The 13,141-nt window shown below is 45.8% G+C and overlaps 1 protein-coding gene across 2 annotated transcripts in view; it reads left to right on the top strand.

Annotated features, from left to right (window-relative positions):
* Positions 1 to 13,141, top strand: part of GPC1 (glypican 1) — a 222,277-nt gene that overhangs the window by 55,783 nt on the left and 153,353 nt on the right. The window lies entirely within an intron of this gene.

The following is a 13,141-nucleotide window of genomic DNA, read 5'->3' as shown; positions in this document are numbered from 1 at the left end:
TTGTTTGTTATTATTGCATTGTGGTAGCTTGCAACTTGTTAATTTAAAGAAGATCACTGAGCTGCTGGCTCTGTGTGGTTGTTCTTGCATCAGTTGAGTGTAATCCTTGATATGGAGTCACATCACGCCCACTTCTCCCAAAGTACCCCTGCAGTCATATGTGCATCTGTTGCTTCAGGAGAAAATACGTGGGGGCTTCCCCCAGTTTGCCCTTGGGTCAGTCCCAGTGATTCGGCAGGTTCCTGCCAGCTGCAGGCAGGACGGGGCAGCCTTGGGGACAGCTGTGAGGATAGTGAAGTGCCCAGGGGGAGCAGCACCAGTGTGCAGGGTGCTGAGGAGGAAAGCACGGAAGTCTTTAGGCAAAGCTCTTACTCAAGGATTCACCAGGTGTCACTGAAAGAAGAGGAGGATCTGATCAGAAACTGTCGTGTACAAGCAGGGAAGGACAGCACTAAAGATGACGGCCAGATGCAGTGCAGTGATGGAGCCGATTTATGTCTTGGGTATGATGCAAAGCCATGAGTGCCTTCTCTGGACTGTGTAGCTATGTAAACGGTCTGCAGGGTTTCTCTAGAGACAGCTGAGTTCCAGTGTGTGTTTGGTGCTTACTCATGGAGCACTCCAGGAGCAGCATCAGGAAGATGTTGAATTTCAGTCACCCACAGTGACTGACTTTCTTGTTTGCGAACTAGATCAGGGTCGTGATGTAAGGCCCTGGAGATGACAGCTGATGCTTAGTCACACAGAGGAGTCTGGATTTGCAGCACTTCTTTGTGGATGGCCACTAGATACGTATCTGCTGCAGAACTCCTCTAGGCCCATCGCTTACTGACACAGAATTTAACTGGGAACTGAGCTGTGGGGTGGAGAAATACTCTTCACTTGCTTTACAGAAATGAAGTGCAGACAAGTCTCTGTGGGGGAAGGTTTTATAATTAAATAGTTAGGGCTTAGCTCCTCCTGTCTTTACACAGATTAAGTTATGTTTTGAAAATCTCAAATGACTTGCTGTTATTAGGTGGAAATCCCCTCCGTGGAGCTGTGACTTGTACATTTCAGTCCTTAAGGTATCTCCTTAAATGCATCAATATATCAGCTAAACAGACGCTGCCTGTGGGACTGTCCAGCCTTTTGGTCTCTCCTGGGGTCTGGGAGAGCTCGCTGGTGCCCACACCGTAGTGGTGTCACATTTAAGACAGCAGTTCCTCTCTGCACAGCCTAGAAATGCATTCAGAGAGACTTGCTGTGAGAATGGAAGTGCAGGAGGGAGGAGAGAGACCGATTAATACTCTGCGTGCCTGGGAGACTGGCACTGGCAAAACTGTCGCAGGTTGGGGAGGAACGGGCAGCACCTCCTCGGGGGCTTTGGTACCAGCTTCCCGTGGTCCCGTCGATGCTGTTACCTGTGCGAAGGGGCGTATGCTGGAGCGCTACAGAAACTGTGCATTTCCCCTGAAGTTGTTCAGGCAGTATATCTTGGATTGCTTCCTTTCCAATCAGTGTGTTTTAATGGCTCAAACCCAGACATCTTCTGTTTGAGATATGCTTGGCTTTCCAATGTGTAAGCTGGCAGTTCAGTTTAGCAATGTTGTCTGTGGAGATGCTGAAGGATGTTATCTTATTATTTTTTTAAAAAATGTGATCAAAACCATGTACTTCAACTAGTTTAATGATTTTATTTTTTTCTTCCTCCCTTTCGGTTCAGATTTTTGATTGAGGTGATATCAAAAGATATCACCTCAGATTTATTTGGAACATGTTTTGTTTTGGAGAGGTCATAAAAAATGGTATTTCCTAATGTGGCAATATTTTTATTAGGCAAAACTCATGCTGCAGGTGCCTTGTTAAGGAGGACCTCCTCATCAAAGCAAAGAACAGTCATGGGACGTTGTCTGGGTTTACATAAAGCAGCAATATCCATGTGCCTAGAGGCTGTCAGAGCGCAGGACATGGAGAGCAGTCCAGATTTACACATGTGCTTAACTGTGTGACTGATAGCCCTGTCAGAGCCATGCTGCGGCTGGGATCTGAATAGGAAATTTTTGCACTCTGCTGCTATATGTAGATCGCAGCACTGATAATTCATGAGGTTTCATCATAAGCCTGGTGATAGGGAACATTTTGTTGCCAAGAGTGGGGCTTTGTGAGAAGATTGAGTCCAATTAAAAAAAAAACAACACACAACACAACCTCACACAATAGAAAACATAACCTCTTCGTGATAAAGAGGAAGAGATAAAAGATACACCCCAAAGCATTAAACTCTGGAAGGCACATACAAAAGGTATGTATAAACCATGCTGGTTTGTTTATTTGGGTTTTGGTGTTTTGTTGGGCTTTTTTAGTAATTTCTTTAAACCTTGTGGTTAGGGTGCTCTGGTTGTTTTCAGGGTCTTGAAGGGGGGCTTTGTATTCTGAGGGTTTTTTTCGTTTCTTGGAATCAGCCTTTCTGAAATACCTGTTTATGTAAAAACACATATTGGTGGTCTCTGCTGGACTCATTCCCTTCCAGAAAAATAACAGAGGAACGAACAGAGCTAAGCAGAAGGACAGGGTTCAACCTGATAGATTCAGGCTTTGATTCAGGTGCCCTTTGCCCCCCATCCCAGAGGTGGTTATGAAGCGCAGCGTGTCCGTTGTTGGTGCTGTGGCACCTGAGAGGTGACAAGGCAGTGTGATGGGGACACCATCCCTCCAAGCAGCACCATGTCACTGTGCTCATTAAACTACATGGGTACATGGCCATCGTCTTGCCTTGGAGGAAACCCGCCCAGCAGGGTGACGGGCAGATGCTCTGTGCAGTTTGTACTCATCTGTGGGAGTCCTGCCTGGTTTCTTTGCAAGACCTAGTCTGAACAGGATGGTTGGATGTCCTTTTGACTTTTTATGCCACTCCCCTATAGCATACCTTGCCAATCGTATTTACTGAATAGCAAAATTCTTATTATATTCCTCTGGTTTTGATCACTGCAATCAAGTGATGATTTTTTTTTTTTAAAAGAAAGAGTAGTGTTACATGCTGCTGAACAAATAATGAGAGACAATTAGATGGGAATAATGGGTGGTAGGGAAGAAAGATTTTTTGAAAGAAAAAAAGAACAACAAAACAAACAAACAAAAAAAAAACCCCAAAAAGCAGAACTTAAGAACTAAGTAGGTTTAATGAAAGCTGTCTTTCAGAACTCTGACACAGCTTTAAATAAAAGTCTTCATCTGGCATATGAAATAAGCAAGAATTTAATCTGAAATCCCATAGAGAAATTGAATTGGACTTCCAGATTATGTGCCTAGACGTGAGATTCTCCCTTCATTCATTCAGACTTCTTTTTATTACTGTGTGATTTTACCATGAACACTGCTGAAGCGGGATCTGCCCACAGAAAGCATATTGCAACTTCTGTGCTGAAGGCAGTCTCAGCATCCATCCACTTTGAAATTTTTTTGGGGGGTGGGGGAATCCCTTCCCTTTCGGATAGCAGATGTCAGTCTCCCACTCTCCTGCAGCTCCCAGAAGTGAACTCTGCCTGGCTCGTGTTGGAGTACAACACGAAGGAAAGGTTCTCCCCTGCCAGCGCAGGATGATAAATGAATGCACAGACCTTAAACTACCTTGAGCAACGTTAGTGCAGACCTCTGCTTACCAGGTAACAAATGCCATCTCGGGTTCCTCTGTCTCTCTCATGTTTTACACTCAATTACAACACCTTTGAAATACGTGCTTTGGTCAAGAGCAGCAGATGCTTCTGTCTGCAGGTAAGGAGTTCCTCCAGCTCGGGGTGGAGTGTGTGCGGCGTTTACTGACATGAAAGCTGAGAGGCGGGAGTGGGGGGGAGCTTTGGGCAGTTGGTAGTGCAGTGTTGGGGGGCCGTGTATGAGCCTGGGAGCTGGGAGAGGAGGTGTAAGGACTGTTGGTGCTGAATAGAGGAGGTAGTGGTGGCCTTTTCCAGGTGTTTTGCTTCAGCTTACCTGGCACCCATACAACACACGGCCACGATAGTGGTAGATTTTAAACCACTGCTAGCTGCTGAGGTGCATGTTGCTCCCCTCTGGGCACAGGGGACCCCCTGGGACCGGCGTGCCGGGCTGCAGCAGTCCTTTCGTAATGCCATTAACAGCACCAGGCAGGCTGGCGAAAGGCTGTGAATTGTAATGGGCAGCAGTGTCTGATGGGTCTGTTGGCAAACTGGGAACCACGGGCTTGTTTGGTAATTTTTGCTATCCCCCAAAGACTGCTGGCTTTGGAAATGAGAGCAGATGGTAAAAGCAGTGGTGGCCCCACTGGCACATGCAGCTCAGGGCTTGCACCAGAGCAGTGTGCATGTAATGGGTGCTGACCTCCAACATTTCCAGAGAATAGTAACTTGTGACTTCAGGTGTTGCTGTTAGAGCTTTGCTCAGAACATCATGCTGCAACCTCACAAACTTAATTTTTGTTTTGACCGTTCATAAAGAGTTGCCAAACCTGTATCTGGAATACAGCACGCTCACGGTCACTGCTGTTGTGGCAGGTGTAGGTGGCACAGGGGCTGGGATCTCCTCGCTAGCCCTGATCCAGCCCCACTGGAGAGCTGGGATCCTTGTGGCCCGGCTGTGGCACTGGCGAGATGCCAGGAGCGGAGCTGAGGGACTGCCTGGTTCTGCCTCACCTATTGAGCGCTGGATTCAAGCCACACTCCCTTGTGCTTCCCCCCAAAGCCAGCCATCACTGTGCCTTCATCATGCAGGTTTTTCAGGGAAAGGTCCCCTCCTCTGAGGGAGGGGAGGGAGAAAAGGGGGTTTGCGCTCCTTTGTTGGATGGACGAATGCAGCCTGATGAAACGAGCCCCATCCCCGGCTGCCCACAGCTGGCATCCAGGAACGCTGCCCAGCACAGACTGCGAGGGCTTGGAAGCCTCCTGCGCTTGCCCTTGGACAAACCCTGGCATACCAGCACTTTGGGAGACCTATCAGTGCTCCACCAGCTCTGCTATGATTTATAAGCTGTTTTGTGGGTGCAGAAGTGCAGATGGCTGCATATTATAACCACGCCAGAAACGGTGAAGCGTTTTCTGGAATAGCCTTTGGCTGCAGTATTGAATGGGAAACCCTCAAAGCGCTGTGGGTTTGTTTGGAGACAAGGTTAAGCATGTGGCAGATGGGCATCGTTCCCAGGTGGGCTGTGCACGCAGGGACCTTGCTGGCCCAGGCAGGCTCACCTCTTTCCTCCCAGGAGGCAGGTTGCATCTTAGAAGACAAACTGTTTGCCCTACAAAACCAAAAAGAAAAGGCAGAATTCATACCTGCAGTGTTGGAGTGTTGGGTTGGGGGTTTTCCCCCTTCCTTGTAACAAATCATGCCCCAAAGTGGTGAGGTTCTCTGTCTGCCATTCTAAAATTACTTTGTGATTTTACTGACTTGAAGTTTTAAAAATGAAATTCTAGCAGCAATTGATGTGGCAGATGTAGTTTCTTCAAATAAGGGAGAGACGATGAAAAGTAAAGAAGGATGAATAGATTATTGTTTTTATTAAAGGTATTATGGAGGCAGAAATTCTTCTCATGAACAGGCTTTCTTCTCTTATTCCCATCCTCTCAATAAATCATCGCCACGGTGTCAGTTAATACTGTTTGGGGATCTTGCTCAGGAATGTTTTAGGTTGGAAGAAAGAAATTCATATAACAAAACAAACTGTCTCTGCAATCACCGTAAGGGTTACTGTAGTTTAGAAGAAGGTAAAATATTTACCATCTGATTCGCATAATAGGTAAGATAAAGATTGAATGCTAAGGTGGGGAGAATAGCCGGAGGGCACAAGCCACTCCTACCAATGCCAGCCGGGATTAATGAACGGCTTTCGCTCCTACTCGATTTTCTTTGCTTTGTACTTGAAAGTCTTTGCTGCAATAACTTCAGACTATAATTAGATTGACTGGAAAACTGAATTATCTGCAAAGAACTACTCGGATCACGAATGAGGTGCATGAGCTTTATTTGTCTACCCTAAGAGTGTGTCACCTTCAACAAGCAGCAAAATAATTCCAGCATTTAATAAAATAAAAGAAAGACAACGTGTCTTAGGAAGCTGGATATAAAGACACAGCAGTATTATTCTAGAGAAGGATGGAGTGTCGTGGCTTCTTCATGATGACACACTCAAATGAACAGCTTTGATAAGAGGTTTTGACTGGCAGCATGATTCAAAGAATAGAGTTTACTTACCTGAAGTTGCAGCACTTAGTATTGGGATGAATAGATTTCACTGAATGTTGTTCTTTGAACTTAATTAAGGAACAGAAAACCCACTCTCTAGGCTTGTAAAAACAGCTTTGATGATCATCTCAGCTTCTTTTTAAAATGCATATTTTTTTCATCTTGGCTTTATATTTGATGTAATGCTCTCACAGTTGTAGTAAAGTGTGTGATAATGCTGTTAGACAAATGTGTAGGGTCTGAGCATCCCTGTCCCTGGCACTGTCATCAAATGCATCTGATGTTGCTCAGCAGCTCGGGAGGATTAACCTGTAATGCAAGTGCTCTGGAAACTTTGCAGATGCCTCTAAACACCATACTGTGGTGTTGAACTCCCACAGGCTCTGGGAAAAGAATTGAGTTTGAGGTAACTGAACTCAATGTCCAGAGCAGTCCATCTTGCAAAACCATGCTCCCTAGGGAAACTTTGCCCACAAGTAATCCAATCTTTGTCTGAAATGAGCTTGGGTTGGCTACAGGGCTGGAGTCTCCCCTGGCTTTTCTCTGATGGAAAACAGGAGGGGGACCACCAAGCTTTCTAGTCCACGCTGCACGTTCCCCTGCCCCTCTGCCAGCACTGCAGCTGGTGGGACCGCGTGAGAGTCCATTTACTGAAAACCCATTTGGGGGGGGGGTGGGTGGGTGGGTGGAAGTTGTCGAAGGGGAAGCTGAAAGCCAGGCTCGATCCGTTGTTGTCCTGTGTGGTGGGGCAGGTGCCTGTGCTGATCTTCTGCAGTGTCCGTCTGTCTGCAGTGCTCTGCCGGCCCCACAGTGCAGTGCCAGCACCACTGCACTGCTGCAGGCTTGGGCTGAGGGCTCGGACAAGATCTGGCAAATAAGGGCAGGAATTTTACAGCTGAATAAAATGTGAAGTCTATAAATTTAACGGGGCTTGCATTTTGAATTACAATGGAATAAATTTCCCTCTTAAAAGGAGAAATTCTCTCACTTCTGACTTTCTCCAGTGTTTTACAAGGTTATGAAGGAAACTTCTGAGCATGTCTTGGCACAGTTCACATTCTGTATTCAGAAGATCTTTTTTAATCTCCCTCTACAGTTAACTTTTTCCCTTGGGGCATCTCCCCTGGCTACCTTTTTTTTGTGTTAAGCGCCTAGGAAGTTGGCAGCATCCTTAAAACTTCAAATGCATTTGTACCAAAGGTGCTTGTTGGGACATATGAGTGTGGTCAGATGTGAAACTGGGTCTGGCTAACTTTTCCTATTGAGAGCAACTTACCTCCAGTTTAAATGAGACAGGTTGTCCTCCAAAGAATCCTTTGAACAGTTTCTCTTGCATGTTCAGATGAGGTACCTCTGCAGGAGGAAGGATTAGTGAGGTGGTTGGAAGCCTAAGGTTAGCAGACATATCGTATGTCACTGTGATTATTTTATTAAAAAAAAAAAAAAAAGAAGAGGGTGGAATGCAGGATCAAAATTACCTCATGTGCTTTGCCTTTGAAGTTGATGCCTTTCTTTGGCTGCCATCACAAGTGCCCTTTTAATGCACTAACCAGTGGTGATACTGGTACCCATGTGCTGCCCAGCCAAAGGCAGCGTTAGCACTCTGTTGGAAGTGAGCTCCATGCAACCAGCAGTACGTAGCCTGTGGCTCCCTGATGCAAACGTGCAGCTTGGCCTTTGAGGGGGGAAAAAAAAAAAAAGAGAATAACATGATCAGTAGGCATCGTGGATGTATGTCTTGAACAGGGTGGCAATGATTGTGTATTTTGTAGGCCAGTACACACCAGCCAGTCCTGTTCTCCAAGGAGTAACAGAGTATTGAGTGCAGCGTTAAGCGCGTGGTTTGGGGGGCTGCCACCACGAGCGAGCCTCCCCACAGCGTGCACTTATGAATAGCCCCATTCACCTCTGGCCTCTCGCGGACTCGACATTTCCTATTTTTTCAGTCTGAGTTCAAATATCAAAGGTCAGCATAAGTTCACATCGCTATTTTACCACAGAAGTGTTATATGGTTATTGGGAAATAATAAGAAATACAGGGGAATAAGGTTCTTTTTAATACCTGGTTTCCTTCAAGGAGGTATCAATTGTGCTCAGAATGTCTCTGGTGAGTCTACTGCAATAGTCTTGGTCAGTATGCTCTTACACACCTTTATAAATCTTCTAGCCACTATGCTTGCTAAGCTTTCCCACAACATTAGTCTTTAGAGTTTGCTTGATTTATTTTTTTTATTTTTATTTTTTCCATCTTGTTTGCACTGTCCCTCCTCTCTGTGGCAAAGCAGAAACAGTAAAACTCTCATACAGCTCTGGTAATAATTTTTTTGTCTCTTACGCACTGTAGCAAAGTTGAAGGCGTTAAAAGAAATGTGGAGAGCAAACACCTGTTCTCTCAGGAGGCAATAGCAACATGCTGCTCCTTCCTGTAAGTCTAGTGCCTTTGGGTGCCTGTGGAAATACTGGGCTATTATTTCTATTTAATATACTTAGCATTCAAGGTTGAAAAGAGAGGGCTAACCTCAATAGCCATAGGTTTTTGGCTTTCCTTTAGCCACAAAGTCTGTTTTACTTAAAAACACCTTATTCCCCACCCAGCTGTGGTAGGAAACCTCAGTCCTGTGCTTAAACATGACTGTCATTGTGTGGCTTCTTTTGAGAGCACGCTGCAAACAGGAGTATTTGTGTAGAGGCGGAGAAGTGCTAAGCTCGGGTTGTAAAGTCCTTGTAGAGGCATGAGCTGAATGTTCTACCTTAGTACACACCACATAGCCCTATGGACCTGACCCGTAACTGGGGTTTCCTAACAACAGTTAGTCACTTTAAAACCTTTCTCATAAGCAACTGAAATAGTGTAGGAGACTTAATGAAAGCAGAAAGGAATAAAAGTCAGTGGGGAAAAAGGCAAAGACCAGGAACTGAAAGGGAATCTGTGCACTAGGGGAGTGCAGGGGAGAACAGGAAAAGAAATGAGATGAAGAGAAAACGGGAGCAGAATTTAAAGGAATGGAGAGGTGGATAAAAGGTAGAAGTAGGAAAGAAGGAAAAAATGTGAACAAGGAAGTGCTCACTTCACAAAGTGTGTATTTCACAAAGTGAACTACACAAAGAAAAGCAGAGAGGTTGGCAGGAGCCTTACTTCCATGTGTGCTGTGTGGCCTCTGTGTGGTGCTGTACAAATAACATATATAATAATTTATTATTATAGATTGTGGTTTCCTGCTGGGGGGCACCAGGTGACCGTAGTGCCCATGCATGAGCCCCGCAGGCTCCTCAGCAGAGAGCGTGGCATGTCGGAGTGGAACACACAGACCAAGTGCCCAAGCCATTCTCATTTTGGGGGATTTTACCACATTTTGATGCCTGCAAGCAGTGGATGTATCTGCTGTGCTCCTGTGTGCATCTCTGCTTAGCTGCAGCTGGAAAGAGTCCCCTGCCTGTGCCGTGTGCTGCCATAACCTTGTGAGCCAAAGCATGGTGAGTGGGGATGACGTGGAGATGGCCTCTGAAATGCGCTTGCCTACAAACTGCAGTTTTAGCATAAACGCACGCTGGAATATGAATTGGAGAGCTGCCGTTTTCCTTAGCTCACTTGCACTAAGCAACTGGAATTGAGTCCGCAGGTACTGGGTTTATTTTCATCTGCATACCTCAATAACGTGGGTCAGAGACCTTAGGACCCTGAGCGTGCTGAGCTGTCATACTGCTGGGTACTTAAACCCCCGCATTAATGCGGGATAGGTGGGTTTCCTTCATTGCGGGATCTAGGACCTGCTTTAGGAAGAGGGAACTTTAGGGTCTGTGCTGAACAGCGAGCACCAGATATGACTGAGTAACGTGCAGTTTCAGTGGTCTCTGCACTTGCCCATGGCCCACTGATTTAGCATGCACATAACAGGACTGGAAGGTTCAAGCGTGGATTAGAACATCTCGCGTTAGATCTGAAATACCAAGTCCAAAAGTTAGCTTCCTTCAAGCTGCTGGACATTGAGTAGTTGTGTATGTGAGCGCACCGTTGCAGGCTGCATGAGTTCATTTCTCTCTAAAGGTCAGTCTCTGTTGCTCAAACCCAACAAAACCAAAAGCAAAGAAGGGATTCGAGCTTTGACTAATACCAGCTTAGTCAGGTGCGGGAAGCTGGCCTAAAAGTGGTATCTAGGTCTTTGGAAAATTATTTCCTTAATATTTGTAATGTGGCGGCATGCGAAGGTCTCAGCCACATATGACTTACAAGGATTTTTGTTTTCCCAGTTAAAGGGTGTTGGGGCTATGCAACTCTAGAGCTCCTGGATCAATAGTTTGGGAATGGATCTGTGTACAGCTACCCTCAAACATCTCCAGACTCATTGCCCCCTCCCCTGCCCTTCAATGTGACATAGGCTTATCCTAGGAAATAAACCAACAAAAAAACCAGAAAACAAACCAACAAATAACACTATTGTGTAAAAATTCTCTGGAACGAAGGTTTATTTTTGTTTCTGTGGGTGTGGAGTCAGGGATCAGAGGCAATAATATCCCCTATTATTTAAGATCCTTCATTTTGAGAACTGCCCCAGTTCAGCTTGTTTTCTAGTCCTTAAAGGTCACTGCTATTATTTTTACATGGGGTTTTTTTTGCATAATATGAGCAAGAAGCTAAGGGCCAGTATCATGTGTTGGGTTTGTCCTGGACTCTGCCAAATTCATTTCCTGCCCTGGTCATGACTTTCTTTTTTTGAAGCTTATTGCAAGGCAGGTCACACAGTCCTGTCTCGTTTCTTTCTGATGGGCCTGAATAAATCTCTCCCAGACTGAGAGGTATAATGACTGCACCCAGCTCACTTATCACCTCTGCCTGACTAGCTCTGTAATCATGCGGGACAGCAGATCTCCAGTGAATGTTGGATATTTGCTTCCTGGGTTCCCAGTGCGTTGGTGGTAAGAGTTAGCATTTTCTAACTGCCCTCTCGAGCTTCATGTCCCATTTCCTCCCAAAGTGCCCTTCTCTCACGTCTGTTAGCCTCTGCTGGGTACGAGGTGTTTACTTACCCAGTGGTTTGGATCAGATTTGGCTGTTTATGCCAAGTACAGAGTGTCCGTGTGTGTGTTTATGTAGGAAAAACACCTCCAAACCATTGATTGCGCTTCGGTGAGCGCGGTTCTTCTCTTACAAACCCTCTCCTGTGTTTGCAGAACGGCGTGGAGAACCAGGGTCATCTCCAAGCCAGGAGATATAAAGCAGTAGAAAACTCACCTCACCTTGCACTAATTGGCCTTCACAGTGACTGACATGGAGGGGTCAGGGAGCAAACAGGCAAGGTGATTACATATTTTTTTAGGCTTCAGAGACAAGAAAAAACATAATAAGACCTGAGGCCATATTGATTTGGAGCAAGATGTGCTATCCTTTTAGCTCCTCTCCAGCCCAGTTCTAACTAGCTGTCTATGAGCAGGACTTCGGGGACACTGTTTTGTTTTCTAGCAAAGCACTACATTGCCCTGATACTCAGTCTAAATTTATTTCTGCTGGTTGTTTTCATCATATTTTACTTCCTTATAAGACCTGCTATTCCTTCTGAGCTGTTCTGGCCTCTCCTGTGAGCCAGCCCGGTTTCTCGCTGGGACATGCTGCAAGAAGGCAGCTCCTGGGGTCTCATACCAGGCTGTCGCCTGTGTTTTATCGATTACCGTTTCAGCACTGGCTTGGTGGGTTGTGACACTGGGGCTGGCAACCTAGCAAGAGGCTGCTCTGATTAGATGGCATTGTGGGCATGAGATACCAGGCTGAGCAGGGACGAACTAGTGAAGATACACGCTACCAGTCTTGCTGCATTTCCCCCTTTAATAATAGTATGGGGGCAGCTGCCTGACAGCTATTTTGTATTGTGCCATATGATTAACTCCAAAACACTCTGCTGGCCTCTGTCCCCAGTTTATACAGAGCAAAGTGCTAAGAGCACCCTTTGATTATAATAGTTCTGAAAATGAGTGAGAGAAGGAGTGCTACATCCCGTAACTGCTAGCTTTTAGGTACCACCATGTTTTTCTCATCAGACTCACTGGCAGGCACAGCTTTAGTCAAACCCTTCCTGCCTTGACAGCTCTCTGCTCCATCCCTGGGAGAGGGGATATTCTTCAGCCGTCAGCACAATCCCGCTGTCATGCTGAGGAGCGGTGAGCCCGCAACACAGCTGAAACTCCAGGAACTGTGCTTAGTTCCTGGCAAAATGTATCAAAAGGGAGAGAGATGTTTATCCTGCTCTTTATACACTCTATGGGTATATAAATATATGTATGTTCAAAATACCAATGTAAGGTACTCTCTTCCCTAGCTAAAATCTGCTACATTCTGCTTAAAAGAAGTTATTCATTCCATCGCTTGAATGTAAAAGTGCTGCAGGCGTTCAAGAACTACAGTCTCTGGTTTGAATCAGAACCAGATTGCTGGTGACCAAAAGTTTTGCAGTATAGAACAGCTGTTCATCTGCATTCAGTGTGTGCTCTGATTTATTGACCCCGCTCCAGTTTCTAGCAGACAGCCTTCCACATCACAGAAGTACCAACTGGCGGTGTTACTGGTAGCCTCAGATGGGAAGTCAGGGAATGGATGAACCTGGAGACTCGAAGGCTTCCAGGCAGCAGAAGCGATCCCTTTGGATCAAGGTTAAAGCGGAGCAGTGCAGAGCGTTCTGATTTGACACTGCATATGATTTGTGTGTCCTCGGTATCAGTAACTTTGCTACTAATATGCTGCCAGTACAGATTTAAGGGGAAGATATTTTTAAAAGCAGTTACTAACATGTCAAATTTCACTATTCAAAACCTTTATTGTATTCCTAATATCATTCATCTCTCCTGCACTTCCCTCTATAGCAGGGCTCGTGCCAGCCTTTGGTAACCTGAATCAAGATCTCATCTGGAGGTCCTTCCTGCGCCCCAGCCCTGTTTGGGGAGATGGTGGTTTATGTTCCACCTT

This window comes from Falco rusticolus, chromosome 13, assembly GCF_015220075.1.
Source record: "Falco rusticolus isolate bFalRus1 chromosome 13, bFalRus1.pri, whole genome shotgun sequence".
In the NCBI taxonomy this organism is placed as follows: Eukaryota; Metazoa; Chordata; class Aves; order Falconiformes; family Falconidae; genus Falco; species Falco rusticolus.
Note: the sequence above shows the minus strand (reverse complement) of the source record. Positions and strands in the feature narration are given on the sequence as shown.